Source organism: Eleutherodactylus coqui, chromosome 13 (assembly GCF_035609145.1).
Source record: "Eleutherodactylus coqui strain aEleCoq1 chromosome 13, aEleCoq1.hap1, whole genome shotgun sequence".
NCBI classification, from domain to species: Eukaryota; Metazoa; Chordata; class Amphibia; order Anura; family Eleutherodactylidae; genus Eleutherodactylus; species Eleutherodactylus coqui.
This window is the reverse complement of record NC_089849.1, coordinates 104,459,807-104,479,859: the sequence shown is the minus strand read 5'-3', so window position 1 is coordinate 104,479,859 and position 20,053 is coordinate 104,459,807. Positions and strand designations below refer to the sequence as shown.

The following is a 20,053-nucleotide window of genomic DNA, read 5'->3' as shown; positions in this document are numbered from 1 at the left end:
CCAGGGAACAGTTCCTGGGAGTCTGCCTGCTCCTCAGAATGTGTCATTGTAATGGAGTGAGGAGGCTGGGAGGAAGGAGGAGCAGCAGCCAGAGGATTCAGAGTTGCAGCAGTGGACGGCGCAGAACTCTGGCTGTTCGATAGATTGCTGGATGCACTTTCTGCCATCCACGACAGGACCTGCTCACACTGCTCATTTTCTAATAAAGGTCTACCGCGTGGACGCATTAATTGTGAGATGAATGTGGGGACGCCAGAAACGTGCCTCTCTCCTAATCCCGCAGCAGTCGGCTGCGATACACCTGGATCAGGAGCTCGGCCTGTGCCCACACCCTGACTTGGGCCTCCGCGTCCTCGCCCGCGTCCACGTTCTCTAGGCCTACCCCTACCCCTCAGCATGGTGTATTACCAGTAGTGCAGAAACAGAACGCTGTAATTAAATGTGCCGCTTATTGGCCTGTGGTTGGAGGCTGACTTCGCTTACCGAACGCACAGCAGAGCCAGGAAATAATTTTGCGCAAGCCTGCTGTAACACTTAGCTGGCTGCGTATGAATTAGGAGGACAACTACACCCAGCACAGACCCAGAACACTGAGGACAGTCACAGGCAGCCCAAACAGATTTTTTCCCCAAATGTTTTTGCAAAGGCCCACTGCCTATATACACTGTATATGTCTTCTGTCCCTGCGTCACCGCTACTGGCCCTGGAGTATGTAAAATAACTGCAGACTGTTGCACTGTGGACTGGAATGTGATGTAACAGCCAACACAGAGCCAGGAAATAATTTTGCGCAAGCCTGCTGTAACACTTAGCTGGCTGCGTATGAATTAGGAGGACAACTACACCCAGCACAGACCCAGAACACTGAGGACAGTCACAGGCAGCCCAAATAGATTTTTTTCCCCAAATGTTTTTGCAAAGGCCCACTGCCTATATTCAATAAATATATGTCTTCTGTCCCTGCCTCACAATATATGTCTTCTGTCCCTGCCTCACAATATATGTCTTCTGTCCCTGCCTCACAATATATGTCTTCTGTCCCTGCCTCACAATATATGTCTTCTGTCCCTGCCTCACCACTACTGGCCCTGGACTATGTATAATTACTGCAGGGCGCAATGCTCTGCACGGCCGATATACAAAAAAAAAAAAAAATGTGCAACACTGCAAAAAGCAGCCTCCACACTACTGCACACGGTTAGATGTGGCCCTAAGAAGGACCGTTGGGGTTCTTGAAGCCAAAAATACTCCTAACACTCTCCCTATAGCAGCTCCGGCACCAACAGCACTTTCCCTCCTCTATGTCAGAACGCATCTGTGGCGAGCCGCGGGAGGGGCCGATTTATATACTCGGGTGACACCTGATCTCGCCAGCCACTCACTGCAGGGGGTGGTATAGGGCTTGAACGTCGCAGGGGGAAGTTGTAATGCCTTCCCTGTCTTTCTATTGGCCAGAAAAGCGCGCTCACGTCTCAGAGATGAAAGTGAAAGTAACTCGAACATCGCGTGGTACTCGTCTCGAGTAACGAGCATCGTGAACACGCTAATACTCGAACGAGTATCAAGCTCGGACGAGTACGTTCGCTCATCTCTACAAAAGACACATTTTTTCATTTGCTCATTACTGCTTGCTTAAAAAACTTTTAGGTTCTACGGTTGATATAGCCGTATGAGGGCTGAAATACTGATGACATACAGTTGCAATGCCATCTGTAACATGACTGTATTACGAACGCGTTACAATATGCTCGTCTAAAACTGGACTTAGGGGATATACTGCAGTGGCACAATTTTTATACAGCGATGGATCCCTGGTGTTTTTTAATTCTTTTTAATGGCCCAGGGATTTTTGTGTTTTTACTATTACTCTCATTATGGGTGTGATTGTTTGCCTAATTTATTCTGTGGTTCACTATATTCTGTATGATTGCTCTTATATGCCTAAAGTCCAATAACAAAAAATGGGCAGTGACTTAAAAGCAAGCCTGCCAGTTAAAATACACAAGCTTGAGCCAATACCAAAGCAACACATATTCATTTCAGTTAAACACATCAGCTGAACAAGACCTGGTTACCATGTTTCCCTGAAAATAAGACCTTGTTTTATATACATTTTTGCCTCAAAGAGGTGCTAGGTCTTATTTTCAGGTATGTCTTTTTATACTTACCTCCCGCTGCTCTACGGAGCTTAAACACACTTCTTGCAGTCTTTGACCGCCCACAGAAGATCACTTCCTGGTTATGGGATATATAAATCCCACCTCCAGGAAGTGATGGCTCTGATTGGTTCTCGAGTCCTGCATTGATTGGTTGAGCATTAGTCGAAGAACCAATCACAGCCATCGGGTTGTGGAGCCAGGATTTATAAATTGGCTGAGCAGTGGTATTATTGGCCAATTCATAAATCCCGCCTCCCCAGCACAATGGTTGTGATTGGCTGAGCAGCAGTTGAAGAACCAATCAATGCAGCACTCAATGAACCAATCACATCCATCACATTGGTTCATCAAGTGCTGCATTGATAGGCTGAGCAGCTCTCGAAAACCAATCATAGCTATCGCTTCAAGGAAGTGGGATTTATAAATCCCGTAAACAGGAAGTGATCTTTTGTCGGCGGTCGAGGACTACAAGAAGCATATCGTAGCTCTGGAGAGCAGCGAAAGGGACCTAGACCGAGCCTGCAAAGTAATGTATTCCTTTTTTTAAATGTAATGCAGTTGTGGCTTATTTTCAAGGGAAGGCTTATATTTCAAGCCTCCCCAAAAATCCAGAAAAATCAGGGCAGGGCTTATTTTCAGGGGAAGGCTTATTTTCAGGGAAACCTGTTGTCGGCAATGATACTGTGTTTTGTAACAAACACACGCAGGCAGTTGTATGCAATCAGTAACTGAATACAGAGTGTGCAGGTTTCCCCCATTCATTGTGACTTACCTCGCAGGTCTCCGCTCTCCGCCACTCTCCGCATGATCTCCCCGTTAGTAGGCATGGTGCTGACATATCCCACTGTGAAGTTTGTTGACTTAAATTCATTAACTCGCCCAAGAGCCTCATATGGGGAGAGCTGACTGTGCGGTGACATCCGTGCCATGGCTGCCACGATGAACATCAGCAGCACATAGGCCAAGTTCTGGAGCCATTCCTGAAGGGTAAACACAGAGCTTAACACAGCCCATAATCTACTGGTACCAGCAAGTGGTAGAGCTTAACATGTTCAAGAAGAAGGCATCCTTTACCCACTCCGTACCCATGGGTTGACATATCTGGCATGTGGAATACAGATTTAAGTTCCTGAAGCTGCACTACTGTGAGATTCTGATGATATCATGTCTCTTCCTGTCATGAGCATACAATACTCACGAGTGTGAAAGATTAGATGTGGGTTGGGACGGGTATCTTTTTTCCTTAGGGAGAGCACTTAGGTATCAGGAGACTTATAAGGCCATGCATGCTCCTCTGGGAAATATGCAAATGGAAGATAGAACAATGCCTCCACAACGTCATTTTCTAATACCGTGCTTCCCCAAAAATAAGACCCTGTCTTATATTAATTTTTGTCCCAAAAGAGAACTAGGGCTTATTTTCAGGGGATGTCTTACTGCACTTACCTAGCAGGCTCGGGTCCAGGTCCCTCCCGTTGCTCTTCTCGCAGTCATCGGCCACTCATATAAGATCACTTCCTGATTACAGTGTTCATAAATCCTGCCTCCAGGAAGCAACGGCTTTGGTTAGCTGCTAAGGCCAAACAATGCAGCGCTGGATGAACCAATGCAATGGCTGTGATTGGTTTATTCAGCACTACATTGATTGGTTGAGCAGCAGTGGAAGAACCAATCAACAACAATTGCGCTGTAGAGGTGGGATATATGAATTGGCTGAGCCGCGGCCAATCACAGCCATTGCATTGGTTCATCCAGCGCTGCATTGAGTGGCTGAGAAGCAGTCAAAGAACCAATAACAGCCATCGCTTCTTAGAGGTGGGATTTATGAATCCTGTAACTAGGAAGTGATGTTGTACGGGTATCTGTGGACTATGGGAACTGCACTGATCCTCTGGAGAGCAGCGGCAGAGACCTGGACCTGCTAGGTAATGTATTCTTTTTTTAGTTTCAAATAGATTTATTAATTTTTCTCAAATTATTACAATATAGTAACTATATATATACCCCTTGCAGGGGGATTTCAATATAAAAAGGTTTATAAAACAAAACATAACAAAAGCAAGCTCAGTCAAGTATCCAGGCAACAACTTCCGCAAACCATGTAATGTATTTTTGGGGTTAGTTCTGCTGCTATCTATGCTTTCCGTAGGGCTACTTTATATCTCTCTCCCCTCCCCAACTTATTGCTCGAGGGCCTCTGTGAGACCTGGAACTCCTAAGTAGTCGGACCACGGTTGCCATGTTTTCAAGAACAGCTCCCTCCTGTCTTCTCTGATAGCCGAAAGCTTCTCATATGCCATCATCAGCGAGATTCTAGCTTTGACAGGGCCTATCTGCAATACGGGCGATAACCATTGTGAGGCTATGTATACTCTGGTTGCCATACAGATATTTTCTGTCAAGAGGCGGTTGGTTCCCCCCCCCCCCAGGTCTGATATTCCTCTGTCTGGTGAAGTTAGCTTCAATAGAGCACTCACTACATCCTTCCCAGCCGACTCCACTGGAATGGCGATGGGACCGCATTGACTTAGCGATATCTCCAAATAGCAAACAAGAAAAGCCAATAGCTGACCTTACTCTACTTCACACAGCAAACATAACCTTAAAACAACATATACTGGGAGCCGATCTGGTACATTAGCTCTACGTCATCTCGCATCCGCAGACCCTGGACATGACTAACTCCCCCCCTGCCGAACCATGACTCTCCGGTGCGTCCGAGGCTGCATCACTCCGAGGAGCAATAAGTGGAGCACCACCTGGACAGCTGTCTCTCTGCAATCCCCCGACAGAGACACGGCCACCTGCCCCTGAGCGATCACGCTTGGACAGGATGCTATTAAAATTCGAAGAAAAAGAAGGAAGGCGTTATATATTTGTGTATATAAATATATAAAAGAGGGGACACCTTCGGAGGCACCGGAGCTATGAGTTACAAACAACAAAGTGGAGTAAGCTGCAGAATAAAAGATTGAAGTCTAGTCCTCCCCCCGTATCCCCCTTCCACTCCCTTCCTACCCTTTTCCCCTCCTCCCTCTCCACCCCGGTTATTACTCTTTTAACAACTTATAAAGTTAAAATAAGTTCAGGTGCATGAACGCGTTCAGGGAGTGGTCGCCGCCGCCCACCCTGGCCCAGTAAATAAAGCCTTTAAGCCTGAGTGACTGGGCCGGAGAGAGCGACTGGAACCAGAGATTAGTTATTAGATATAATCAGTAAACATTGTAATGTATGTATATATCTTGTAAGAACCCGCCTGAACCATTCGATGTCATGCTTTGGTCAAACAAAGCGCACCTATGCAATGCTGTTTGCTCTGTATAAGAAAAATTTTCAATAAAAAGCGAATTACCAAAAAAAAAAGACATCAAGCCGCCCCCGGATCAGGACGGACCTGTAGTTGGTCACCGACAAGATATTTTCATACTTCCCCAGTGTCTCTCTGTTGGATGGACAGTCCCTCTTCTGACCCAAGTCCCTCTGTCCCTCTTTGGCCCTTAAATGTGTTTTTTTGACCTTGGTAATAGATTTGCATTAAACTTCCCATATTGCTCCATTAAAAAAAAAAAAAGAGGTGATTGCTTCATAGATACATATAGACAGGAGATGGTCCTCGGTTGGAGGGGGGTCCATAGGCATATCCTTTCAAATGTGGTGTTATTGGGTATAGATGTCGACCTAGGCAGCAATGCTCTAACAAAACTGTGGGTTCTGGTAAAGTTTGAGCCATCGATTGTTGGGGATGTCAAAATCAGTGATCTGGAGCCTTTGGAACTGTAAGAATCGGTGTAGGTGTGTTATACTCTTGTCTCTCCACCACTGGAAAGCCCCCTGTTGGGTACTCAAAGGGAAATCCTGGTTAGGGATAATGGGTAAAAGGGGCGGGAAATCTGTCATCAAGGAATATTTGAATCTAGTTTTTCTCCAGATGTCAAAAAGATGAGCTGTCAATGGGGACAGTAGTCATAAGGTCAGGCCCTTGAAGCCCCTATTCCAGAAGACTGTATGGAGGTCCACTGGGGCTATCATAGAGGCCTCTAGTTCTGCCCAGATTGGTGCTCCCGACCCTGCGAATATTGGAGGAATCTGAGACAATTGGGCCGCCGTAAAATATTTTTGAAAGTTGGGTACAGATAGTCCGCCCACCCGTCTGTGGTAGTGCATAACGTTTTGCCTGATTCTTGGTATCTTTCCCCTCCAGATAAATTGGGAGACTGCCTTTTGGATCTCTATCAAATCTGCCGCCGGAATGTTTATGGGGAATCATCTGAAGAGATAGAGAAGTTGTGATAGTATTGTCATTTTGATAGCATTTATGTGTCCAATCCAGGACAGGGTGGGCTGGTCCCATCTCCTCAGATCTGCCTTAACGGATTTAAATAAGGGGGGATAGTTCCATCTGTATAACAAGGCTAGATTGGGGGTTAGTTTTATACCTAAGTATGTAAGGAAGTGTGAGGGAGTGTGGAACCCAAAATTGAGGTCTATCAGCTTTTTCATCTGGTTGGAGATATTAATATAGAGAGCCTCAGTCTTGTCCATATTGACCATTAAGCCTGACACCTCCGCAAAGGAGTCAAGAGCTCTAATCAGGTTGGGTAATGAGGTTAGGGGTCTAGTAAGAGACAATAAAATATCATCTGCAAAGAGACTCAGTTTAGATTCCCTTTCCCCACATCTAAGGCCCGATATGTTTGGATTTTGTCTAATTAGGCAGGCCAAAGGTTCCATCGCGAGTGCAAATAGGGCCGGTGATAGTTGGCAGCCTTGTCTTGTCCCTCTCTGAATAGGAATCGAGTCGTTTTCTGAAACTGAAGCTTTGGTTTCGCAGACGGACGGGAGTACAGGGATCTCAAGGCCGCCACATATGGGCCTCTTATACCCATCCTATCTAAGACCGCAAATAGATATTCCCATGACAAGCTATCGAATGCTTTTTCTATGTCAAGTGCTAGGAGGAGCAGTGGGGACTTTTGAGTTTGTGATATGTGGACTAGGTTTAACATTTTTCTGACGTTATCTGGGGCTTGATGCGTGTGTATAAAACCAACTTGGTCCTTGTGGATTAGGGTGAGGAGGAATTTATTTAGCCGGGTGGCAAGGATGCTAGTGAATATTTTATAGATAAGGTTTAGGAGAGAGATGGGGCGGTAATTCTTCGGGGTGGTGTGATCTTTATTGGGTTTAGGAATTACTACTACATGAGCGTCTAAGAATTCTTTGGGTATGTGTTTTCCAGATAGGATGTCGTTGTACAGGCGTGCTAGGGGGTTGGAAAGGGATTCGGCAAATTTTTATAGTAGAGGGCGGTCAACCCGTCCGGCCCCAGGGCCTTGCCCAGTTTTAGTTTTTTTATGGTTTCTTCCACCTCCTCTGTCGCAACGGGCTGGTTTAGATCAGATTGTTGATTAGGGCCTAGTTGAGGTAGGGATATTCCTATCAAGAAGGATTGTGGTGTTGATGGATGTCTTTGTGGTTTATGTTTATAAAGGGAGCTGTAGAACTCCCGGAATGTCTGGGCTATTGTGCGGGGGTTTGAGGTGCACGTCCCATTATTGGATCGTATAGAGTAGACTGTGTTAAGCCTCTCTCTTTGCCTGAGCTTGGCAGCTAGTAGTTTATCAGGTTTATTAGCCAGCCGGTAATAGTGGGCCTTCTCCACTGGAGGGCTTTCTCAGCTTGGGAAATGTATTCTTTTTTTAATGTAGTGTAACTAGGGCTTTGGGGGGTAGGGCTTATTTTTGGGGAAACAGGGTAGGTGGCCCTGTGGAGGCATTGTTCCATCTTAGTATAGTTGCCTGAGTGCTGAAAGCACAATTAAGGACAAGGCTTTGTGAAATTAATTCTCTGTGACATGCAAAGAGATAAATCCATGGGTTGAGGGATTTGTTAATTTAGTCGTGACAGAAGCAGTGACTGCGGCTACTCACCAGGACACTGTGCCATTTTCTTCTCCACTTAAGTAGAAGGTTCTTCCACAGGAGAGCGATAGTTTGCTGCCACAGACTGGTCTTCCTCACTGACCCTCCCGCCATCTATAACAGAAGACGAGACATTGAAGATAAAGAATTAAGGAATGCAAGATGGAGTAAACAGCGGCAGCCAATGATTCCAGTAGAGCAAAAAACAACTAAAAGGGCATAGAGCCCCACTAGCGTGAGAGAATGGCGCATGTCCTCTATACTAACTTCATTTTGTCTTTCAGCTTGTGTAAAGATACTACTTAAAAAAAGGACAAACAGCTTACAAGAGATTTTTTTCCCACGCACACAAAAAAATGCATATGATTTCCTTGTTTCAACAGGAAATCACTCTGCACATACTAAACCTCATGTAACAGCAGTCATAGCATTCGTGATAACAGTAGTCTCTGTGAAGCCCATTTAGACACAATGATTATCGCTCAAAATATGTTTTTTAGTGATTTTTGAGCGATAATCGTTGTGTCATTTACAGCGCAAGATGATCGCTCAAACGTTGAGCGATCATCTTGCACTCCGAATGGAGGATGCAGAAGACAAGCGGAGCCGTTTGTCTTCTGCATCCAGCTGTTCCCCGCTTCGAGTGCCCGGCTGTTATACAGCCGAGTGCTCTGAGCAGAAGATGCAGAAGACAAGCGGGATGTCCCCGCTTGTCTTCTGCATCAAGCTGTTCTCTGCTCGGAGCGTCCGGCTGTTATACAGCCGAGCACTCCGAGCGTGGTATGGAGAGCAGAGCTGGACCGCTGTGTTCTTCAACCCCGCCGGTCATCAGGGAGCGGGATACAGCTGAAAAAACAGTATCAGCTGTATCACGCTGTGAATCCCTGATAAGGCTCATCATTGTCTTTTAGCATGCTGAAAGACAACGATGATCGACGGCTTAATGAAAACTGCACAATGTTGGTGCAGTTAGACATTAGTTATCGCTCAAAAGACGGTTTTGAGTGAAATTTGGGCCTAATGTCCCTCTTCAGGCGCCAAATTTCTGTTAGCACTACTGCGCTGCTGTATAATGCTGTATAATGCTGTATAATGTGGGTGCCAAATTGGGTATGAGCTCGAAGAAACAAGATATGTAACACACAGAGTACGAGTGTTCATAGAAATTATTCCGCTTTATTAAACAAGAGCATCAGCTAAAACAGCATTAGAAAAAGAGGATATAGCTTTATGGCTCATAGTCAGGCCCACTCACACGACTATATGCGGAAAACGCTGCATGAATATGCAGCGTTTTACTGCTGTGTGAGCCAGCCTGTTGCTGCGCATGGCAGTTATTTGGACTGTGCATGACAGCATAACTCTTGCACGCTGTCATGCACAGTCTTCCTGGTTTCTTTTTCCGTTTAAATCCCCTACCCTGTCGCTTGGCGACAGCACGTATAAACGCTGCACAAACGCAATATAATTGCGTATGTACAGCGTTTATTACGCCCATAGTGAACAATGAGTTCTATAGCACATAATACAAGTGTAAATGGATCATTGAAAATCAATGTACTTTCATTGGTTCATTCTCCGATGAACCTTATCAGGGATTAACAGCGGGACACAGCTGATACTATTGTTTCAGCCGTATCCCGCTCCCTGATGACAGGCTGGGTATAAAGAAGGAGCGGTCCAGCTTTGTTCTCCATACCCTGTTATATAACAGCTGAGCGCTCGGAGCAGAGAACAGCTGGATGTAGAAGACAAGTGAGGACACCCCACTTGACTTCTGCATCCTCCACTCGGAGTGCAGCGATTCTCCTTGTATTCTGCATCCTCTGCTTGGAGTGTAAGGTGATCGCTCAACGTTTGAGCGATCATCTTGCGCTGTAAATGACACAATGATTATCTTTTGAGCGATAATCGTTGTGTCTAAATGGGCCTTTAGACATCATCTGTATCACTCTCTCCTGAACCTAGATGAGGGGGAGTTCAACTCTGGAACGGACAGACCATACGCAGCTGCATAAAAGGTAAGAAGCCTACTCTTACGATTCAACCCCTGTCCTTCCCTGAGGCAATCATCTGCATGTCTGGGTGAGTTATAAACTTTTCTAAGTCTGAGTCAAAGAACTTGTTAAAAAGATACAATGTGTGGTTTTCTCTGATTGAAAGGAAGAATGGCAGTGTTGGTAATTCTGAGTCTATTGGGTCTGTGAGGGTATATATATATATTGCCAAATGTTTTTTATGCTTTTATACCTGTATGCAAGTTCTATTCAATTCCAAATGAGAGGAAAAACTTATATGTCGCCTTAAATCAGATATTCCTAAGGCCTTGCCAGGCGAAGACAAAAAATGTATCTTAAAACACAGCAAAGAAGAATCGGACGAAGGACGCGTACTTGGCTGTTTTCCCAGAAGCAAGATATCAAGATGTTCAACCATGTACATAATTTTCACTGTCTCAGGCCGGAAATCCGGACTTCCCATATATGGAGAATGCATGCTTGGCCGCTTTCTTAGAATTGAGTGGGTGATTCTTTGCACTGGAGTTAATTGAATACGTGATTTTCTGTACATAAGCCAGAGGCGCCATATCAAGATAACGACTGTTTTCACTGTCTCAGGCCGGAAATCCGGACTTCCCATATATGGTTATGAGCCCATCACCCCTGGCTGGTGATGGGACAAAGGGTATAAGATCTCATGTAATCTGTAATAAAGCACGTCGGCAAAGCGCAGCCATGTCCCGTGTGAGAAACTATACCAGACCTGTGTGTGGTGTCTCTTCTTACCGCCAGCAACGGGGCAAGTGGGGTGGGCCTGATTGGTGCTGTACTTAGAATTTTACCCTGACAAATGGCGCAACCAACTGGGGCGGTAAAACCAGGAGCTTACAGCGCAATTCACCCGGATCCACGCCGCGGAGAAGCCGTCCTGCTGCAAACCGAGCCTGATCAACTCACAGAACTCCAGGTAAGGCCAGCATATATTTATGTTGTGTTTTACACTGCGAGTCTTGCAGCAGGACTGACTATCTGTGTTTTGTGACCGGAAGGGTTGGGTTAAGAGTTCTACACGGTAACTCGTGTGGGCTTCGGGTTTGCCGTCATGGACCACTGACCGCGATATGCGCACCAATAGGTCACCCAGAAACTAGTCTGTAGTCTATTTGTACTTTGAAGTCCATGGTGTTTTAACGATAGTGAAGGTTGTTTGTTGTATTTTGTCTCATAGAAGAAGGGACCCTCCGTTTTAGTTTAGTTTAGTTGTTGATGGTTTAGCTGAGAGGGATGCACTCTTTGGGACTGGTTCCATGGAAGGAGATGCCTTCGGTTGTTTTGCCATATATAAGGGGCTGACAATTCGGGTCAGAAGGATGCACTCTTTGGAGCGTGTTATTTTTATTGTTGTTGTTGTTCTAATATGCGTAAGACCTTATTAAAGAAGACAGAGCCCCTCAAGGGCTGCCGCTGTGTGGATGAATTTGTAGAATGTAAGAAAACTCTAATGAAAATGTGTGACACCGACCCGCACGGCAGATTACAAAATGGTGTCTGGGAGGGAGGTCTTTAGGACCGAGAGGTGCCTTGAAAGATCAAGGTTTTCTAGAAAGTGCTAGAGGAGGAGGAGAGAGAGAGACAGTCAGAGAAAGTTAGGTATGTACACATTATTTGTTTAAGAAAGTATCCGTAAGTGAAATGTTGAAAAGTACAGTAAGTGATCAAGAGGGCGTCAGGAGAGTGTCTATTGAAGGTTATATTGGCAGTTAGGTAGGGGAGAGAAGTATGAGGAACAAGCAAGTCGAGAAGAAAGTTACAATGCATGTGATTTGTTGGCAGAAAGATAAAAATGTGTATAATACAAGATAGATAATAGATATGGATATATATGTGTGTATATATGTATATACTGTATGTGCAAATAGTTAACTGAGCTTGCTTTTAGATGAGAAAGATTGTTGACATGTAGCTGCGAGCTTGTGTTCAGTCTTCAAGGTCAAGAAGATAACCAAGCGAGAGAGAATTCAATAATAACCCTGGATAATATCTCTGCTTGCGTAAATGGAATGGAGGCTTGAAATGAATTTAATTAATTATACTGTCTTAGTAGGCAGGAAATATAGCAATTTATATTCTTACTTATACAGGGGTTGAAAATGAATGTTGCAAGGTCCCAGCATATGTGTTAATTATGAGTTCAAATGCAGGCAATAGTTTAGGCTAAAACAACTCTATTCAGTCTGTGTTTCATATTCGTGGAAAGGTGGGGGCTTTCAGACTTCACGTTTTGTTCAGGGTCAAATACAGAGAAAGAGAGACAAGGGGGGCTGAAAAACACCCACGTATTCTAAAATACTTCAGCGTTTAATACAGCATATAATAGCTTCAGTAGATAAGAAAGATAGAATGTCTCAGTCACTCAGCAAAACTTTTTTCACATAATTTGTCATAAATAGCGCTCATTCACAATCTCATCTCAATAGAATTATGTACTTTATAACATTATAGCACTCACCTCAATGTTTTTCAGCTGATGTATGTATGTTTGTCAAACTTTTTTTTTTGTTGTCTGTGCATCTGCATGGACTGGTACACCCTCAATAGGGGGTGACGGAGCAGACTTGAGAGCATGGATGGATGAGAGTTAGTGACCCGTGTTCGGGCTGTGTGGAATGTGTGATGCAGGTAATGACTGGGGATAAAAGTCCTCCCCATGCATGGGACTTTGCTTGGTTGAGATGTGGACGTGTAGACTGTTAAGCTGAAATTAAGCTGAGAAGACGGACGCACGGAGCCAATATCGAAGGGGTGGAGCTAGATGATGTAATAGTACGTAATGTTTCATCCCTCTTCTCCACAAGGGAGGGGTGAGGATTTTGAGCAGCTAGTAAAAGTTTTTGTTTTGTTTTTTTTTCTCCTGTCTGAAATTTGATAAAGACATTGCAGGCAGGAACAGACTAATAATGAATTCACTTAAAGGGATATCACATTTCAAATATTAATAGGTGTTTGTAGATTATTCTGCCCCGATGTAACTCATGTTTCTGCTATTGGTGCTAACATCTTACAGGCCTTATCTGTATCCATCAAATCTTTTTACAATGTTATACTACCTTGAAACCGGGTACTATTGTTCCAATTGTGTACCCGGGTTCAAAGGGGGATAGGAGAAGGCATAGGTGATCTAGGTATTGCAAGTCAGCCATTTTTAAATTTTTTGCAAGCCATTTTTAAATTTTTAAATTTTTTGCAACAAGATTCTGATCTTTTTGAAATAGAATACCAGCATGATTGTCTAGCATTGATGCAACAAGAAAATTTAAGTTTTAAAAAGTTACTGAAAGCCCTTGTTAATAATGCATATTTTGAGTTGTTTTTTATAGATGGTCCCAGGGTGATTGACGACTCCACACTGGATATACAGTGGTTACACAACAAGATGTCCTAAAAGCAGAACCTCTGCCTCCGCATGTCGCAGTACAAGAAGCGGAACTAAAGGCCCTCACTGAGGCGTGTAGAGTGGCCACAGGTAAGACGGCAATCCTTTACACTGACTCCCGGTATGCATTTGGCATAGCTCATGATTAAGGCCCAACATGGAAGGCCAGACAGTTTTTTACCTCAGCAGGACAGCCAATTGAAAATGGTGCAGCGGTGCAGAGTCTCATGGAGGCTCTACTTCTACCTGACAAGGTGGAAAGCTCACACCAATTCCTACACCGGAGAAGCAAGAGGCAATGCCATCACAGACCACACAGCAAAAGCAGCGGCCCTTAAGCCATGGAAGAAAGAAGAAAAGAAGAATTTGATAAAAATTTGGACTTTGATAAAAACTTGGACTTTGATAAAAACTTGGACTTTGATAAAAACTTGGACTTTGATAAAAACTTAGACTTTGATAAAAATTTGAACTTTGATATGCTAAAGACTTTACAGTTACAAGCCAGCAAGGAAGAAAAGGAAAAATGGACTAAAAAGGGACGGCGTATGGTGAACAGTCAACAGAACTTGCTTACCATAGTCCCTGTGCCCCATGATGGCCCAGCTGATGCACGGAAAGACGCACCTCTCAAAGCAACAATGATGTCAACGCTTGAACAACGACGGGTGGCTCCTTGGTTTTCTGTAGCTGCTGCATCATTTGTCCAATTTTGCATGATCTTTGCCGTAAGCAACAGGGCAGAAGTAAATTTGCCACATCACACTTGCCTAGGCCACTCTACCCATTTCAGGGATTGCAAATTTGTCTACACTCAGCTCCTACTTGTTGGGAAGCATGAATATGTGCTTGTTGTTGATTTCTTTTCAGGTTGGAGGCCTACTCTGTTACCAAAGTAAATAAGCAGGTAATCGCACAGAAGCTCATGAATGAGGTAATCCGCAGATACGGGGCACCGGAAGTGATTGAGTCAAACAAAGGTACACACTTCACAGGTGAAATAATGCAACACATCATGTCTGCTTTGGGTATATTCCAGGCTTTTCACACACCCTACCGTCCGCGGAGTAGTGGGAAAGTAGATACAAAAGGCAATGGAGGAAATGGGTAAATTTTGAATTGAGTGTCTTCTATTAGTTTTTCTTTTTCTTAGGAGGATACATGCCACAGTATCAGAGTTTGGGGAATGATTCTCTTGTTAATTTTGTCATAGGCCTCTCTAAGGAATTGTTAGTAATCCATTCTGCAGTCTCTGCTTTTCTCCCAGGTCCTACAGATGAGTGTCACAATCTAAAACCAGGTGACAGGGTCTGTGTGAAAAAGTTTAAGAGAGAAACCCTGTTTGAATGTCCCTACCAGATGTTGTTCACCACCCCAACTGCAGTCAAGCTTGAAGGAAAGCTCACTTGGATATACACTTCGCACTGAAAGAACTAATGATCCTGTATATCCTTTACATGCTATAATGTGGTACAATTCCTCTAACACACACCTTTGACAACTGTACACTAGCCCCCTGTTTCAGAACAAATTAATACAATCAATAAGACTACACTGAGGGTAAGAATCCAACACTGCATCGTGCTAAGAGAGAAGTTGACACTCCAGGTGGTAACTTTGATCCACATGTATACATAGATGCAATAGGAGTGCCAAGGGGGGTGCGAGATTAATTTAATTCTAGAGATCAGGTTAAAGCAGGTTTTGAGTCCTTATTTGCTATTATCACTGTTAATAATAATGTAGATTGGATGAATTATATCTAATACAATCGGCAGAGGTTTGTAAACTACACCAGAGATGCTTCGCAAGGGTTAGCTGACCAGTTAGGGCCCACTGCATCCATAGCCCTAGAGTGGCCCTGGATATGATTTTAGCAGGAAGAGGTGGGGTATGTAATTTCCTGTATGTGTATTATCCCTTTGATCAAAAAGAGTATGAGTAAGGGACTGGACAATGTGACCAAAATTTCCCTTGTTTGAAAAAGATGAAGAGCCAGTTCCGATAATGCCAACCACGTACGTTACCAGAAGAATGGAGAAATGTACTAGTACTTCGCCTACCCCGGTCTCATAAGATGGACTGTCAGTGGAATTCCCATTTGCCTAGGGAGAGTGCAGAAGACTTTAGGTTCCGGCGAGGGCACACCCTGCGGGGGGTTAACTCGTACAGATAGAGGGTATGGATGCCCGGAAATAAGCCCAGGGAATCCATGGCCTCCTTCTGAGGTGAGGTAGGGATCCCTCCCCTTTTAGGAGTAGGGACTTACGGGCAGTGGAGAAAACCCTGACGCAAGGGAGAGACGACCGAGGAAGAGTGCAAGGCCTGGTGCTTGATCTCCATATTAAGTTTTTTAGGGGGGTTTGTGAGGGTATATATATATATTGCCAAATGTTTTTTATGCTTTTATACCTGTATGCAAGTTCTATTCAATTCCAAATGAGAGAAAAAACTTATATGTCGCCTTAAATCAGATATTCCTAAGGCCTTGCCAGGCGAAGACAAAAAATGTATCTTAAAACACAGCAAAGAAGAATCGGACGAAGGACGCGTACTTGGCTGTTTTCCCAGAAGCAAGATATCAAGATGTTCAACCATGTACATAATTTTCACTGTCTCAGGCCGGAAATCCGGACTTCCCATATATGGAGAATGCATGCTTGGCCGCTTTCTTAGAATTGAGTGGGTGATTCTTTGCACTGGAGTTAATTGAATACGTGATTTTCTGTACATAAGCCAGAGGCGCCATATCAAGATAACGACTGTTTTCACTGTCTCAGGCCGGAAATCCGGACTTCCCATATATGGTTATGAGCCCATCACCCCTGGCTGGTGATGGGACAAAGGGTATAAGATCTCATGTAATCTGTAATAAAGCATGTCGGCAAAGCGCAGCCATGTCCCGTGTGAGAAACTATACCAGACCTGTGTGTGGTGTCTCTTCTTACCGCCGGCAATGGGGCAAGTGGGGTGGGCCTGATTGGTGCTGTACTTAGAATTTTACCCTGACAGGTCTATGTCATATTAACCCTTTAAAGACATGGCCAATTTTGGCCCAAAGGACACAATGAGCTTTTAGAGATTTTCATCTCCTCTTTTCAAAAGCCATAGTGTTTTTCATTCTTACATCGACACGGCCGTATGAGGGCTTGTTTTTAGCATAGCAAACTGTAGTTTTTATTGGTAGCATTTTTGAGTACATATAGTGTACTGTAAAACTTTCTATGTTCTCATCGATCCCTGCTGTTGCAACGGGAGGCCAGCTATTACTCACAGCTGGTTTTTGCTACGTAATGGCATGGGCTCACTTCTGTCCAATTGCGTTAACTACCATCTAGCGGGGATGTAAACTTATGTCCTGTGGCGTTAAGAGGTTAGCACCTTAACACCACAGCCAGTTCTGGCCTTCTTGACCAGATCCCATTTTTCTAATTTGATGTGTTAGTTTATATGGTAATAACTTTGGAATGCTTGTAGTTAGCCAAGTGATTCTGAGATTGTTTATCTGAGACACTTTGTACTTTATGTTAGTGGGGAGTTTCGGTTGATATGTTTTGCATTTATTTGTAAAGCAAAATCCAAAATTAAAGGAGAAAATTTTGAAAAAGTTTTAGAATTTGAATTTTTCTGCTTATAATATAGTCATACCACACAAAATAGTTAGTCAATGACATTCACCATATGTCTGTTTTATGTTTGCATCATTTTGTATGCGCGCTTTCATTTTTCTAGAATGTTTACAAGAAATAGAAGTTTAGAAGCAATTTTTCACATTTTCAAAAACATTTCCAAAATCTGTTTTTAGAGAGCATTTCGGTACTTAAGTGGCTTTGGGGGCATATATATTACAAATTCCCCATAAATTGGCCCATTTTAAAAACTGCATTTCGGAAGTTTGTTAACCCTTTAGATCTTTCACAGGAATTAAGTAAAGTGTAGTAGAAATGTGAAAATTTCAATTTTCTCGCAGATTTAAAATGTTAATTGTTTTTTCTGTGACACAGCTAGAATTAACAGAGAAATAAAACTTAATATTTATTACTCCGATTCTGCAGATGTTGGAAATATCCCATATCTGGCCCTGGTGTACAACATGACTCAAAACAGGCCTTAAGAAAGAGAGAAGCATTTTATTGATTCTGAGGCCTTTCTTTTAGGACTCACTCCAGACCCCATTTCGGGTTTTTAGAAGCTATGAGGTGCCAAAATCTATGAGACCCCCCCCCCCCCCCACACCCAATCACCCCATTTTGGAAACTACATCCCTCAAAGAATTTAAGAAGGGGTATATTAAACATTAGAATCCCACCAGTATTTTGTGGAATTTGTTAACATTGGGCCATGAAAAGGAAAAAAATGACATTTTTCAAATAATATGTAGGTTTAGCCATACATTTTTCCTTTTTACGAGGGACAATAAGAGAGCAAAGACTCCACAATTTGCTAAGCAATTTCTATTAACTATGGAAATGCCCTATATTTGGACATAAGCTACTGTTTGAGCACATAACATGGCTCTGAAGGGACTAAGCACTATTTGGCTGGAATAATGTTCGGACAGCAATTGGCATTTTCAGAACAGTGGACCACTCCAAAAGGGACTCACATTTTGAAAACCAGGCCCCCAGGGGTGTAGTGAACTTTTTTACCCTACAAGGGGAAATTGTTAAAATTGGTCCATGAAAATAAAAAAATTTAATTTCTCCAACAACATGTAGGTTTAGTCCAAAATGTCTCATTTTCATAAGGAAAATAGGTTAAAAAGCGCTCCACAATTTTTTACGCAATTTCTCCCGAGTACCAAAATGTCTCATATATGGTTGTAGACTGTTGCTTGGTAGTGCTCAGAATTTAAGGAGTGCAGGTTGTGCTGGGATAATTTTGGACCCATGTTGCATTTTCCAAGCCCCCTGAAGTAGCAGTACAATGGGAACCCCTTAAACATGACTTTAATTGGAAAATTCACCCCTCAGGGTATTCATTAAAGGGTGTAGTAGGTGTTTTGATCCCACTAGTATTTAGTGAATTTTGTTAACAATAGGCCGTGACAATAATAAATTACAATTTTTCCAATAATACATAGGTTTAACCCCAAAATCTTCATTTTCATGAGGGGTAATAGGAGAAAAAGTGTCACATAATTTGGCTACTCAGTTTGTCATAAATACAGAAATGCCCCACGTGAACACAAACTGCTATTCAGGCACATGGCAGGACTCAGATGGAAAGGAGGTCAGATTTTGCTGGAGTCATTTTTGGATGCCATTTCACATTTGCAGAGCTCCTTAAGGTACCCAATACAGTGGAGCCCTCCTAAAAGCTGACCCCAATTTGGTAACGACACCCCTCAAGGTATTCATCTAGGTGTGTAAAAAGTGGTAGTTTTGTTTGTGGTTTTACTGGTATGTTCATTAATAATACTAGATTGACCCGATGGTCGCTACGCGAACATAAAATGCTTCAGAATTGGTTGTTGTGAACTCCTAAATCTGCTTGGTTAGGTGATTATTTAGAGCGTCACTTTGTATTTGGAGCAGATATCTAATATAAAAAAGCTTACAGGTCTCTCTCTCTGTTTGTCTGTCTTTCTCTGTGTTTGTCTATCTCTCTCTGTCTATCTTTGTCTGTCTCTCAATCTGTCTGTCTTTCTCTGTTTGACTGTCTCTCTGTCTCTCTCTATCTGTCTCTCTATCTGTCTCTGGGTCTCTCTATGGCTCTCTCTCTGTCTTTCTATTGTTCTCTCTGTCTATTGCTCTCATTCTGCTGTCTATCACTATCTCTCTGTCTCTCTATTGCTATCTCTCTTTGTCTCTCTATCACTCTCTCTGTCTGTCTATCGCTCTCTGTCTCTCTATTCTCTTTCTCTGTCTATCGGTCTCTCTCTCTGTCTCTGTCATTCTCTCTTTCTGTCTGACTCTCTATTGCTCTCTCTTTCTATTGCTCTCTCTCTGTTTATCACACTCCCTCTGTCTGTTTCTCTATCGCTCTCTCTCTCTGTCTGTTTCTCTATTGCTCTCTTTCTGTCTGCCTCTCTATCGCTCTCTCTGTCTGCCTCTCTATCACTCTGTCTGTCTCTCTATCGCTCTCTCTGTCTCACTATCTATCTCTCTCTGTCTCTATCTATTGCTCTCATTCTGCTGTTTCTCTATCACTTTCTCTGGGTCACTCTATGGCTCTCTCTCTTTCTATTGCTCTCTCTGTCTATTACTCTCATTCTGCTGTCTATTGCTGTCTCTCTGTCTCTCTATTGCTATGTCTCTTTATTTAGCTATCACTTTCTGTCTATCGCTCTCTCTGTCTCTCTACCCTCTCTCTCTGTGTTACTCTGTTTATCGCTCCCTGCCTGTTTCTCTCTGTCGCTATCTCTGTCCCTCTAATAATGAAAAGAAAACAAGCTGTTTTTGCGCTCGTCGGGATAAAAGGCGAAGGTCATAAATATAATTAAATTTAATTATATTTACAACCTTTGCCTTTTATCCCGACGAGCGCAAAAACAACTTTTTTTCTTTTCATTATTGCAGTTTATCAAGCACCCGCAGG

At 43.3% G+C, this 20,053-nt stretch overlaps 1 pseudogene; it reads right to left on the bottom strand.

The window, feature by feature from the left end:
* Window positions 1-20,053, bottom strand: part of LOC136588042 (ABC-type organic anion transporter ABCA8-like) — a 145,223-nt pseudogene that overhangs the window by 113,293 nt on the left and 11,877 nt on the right.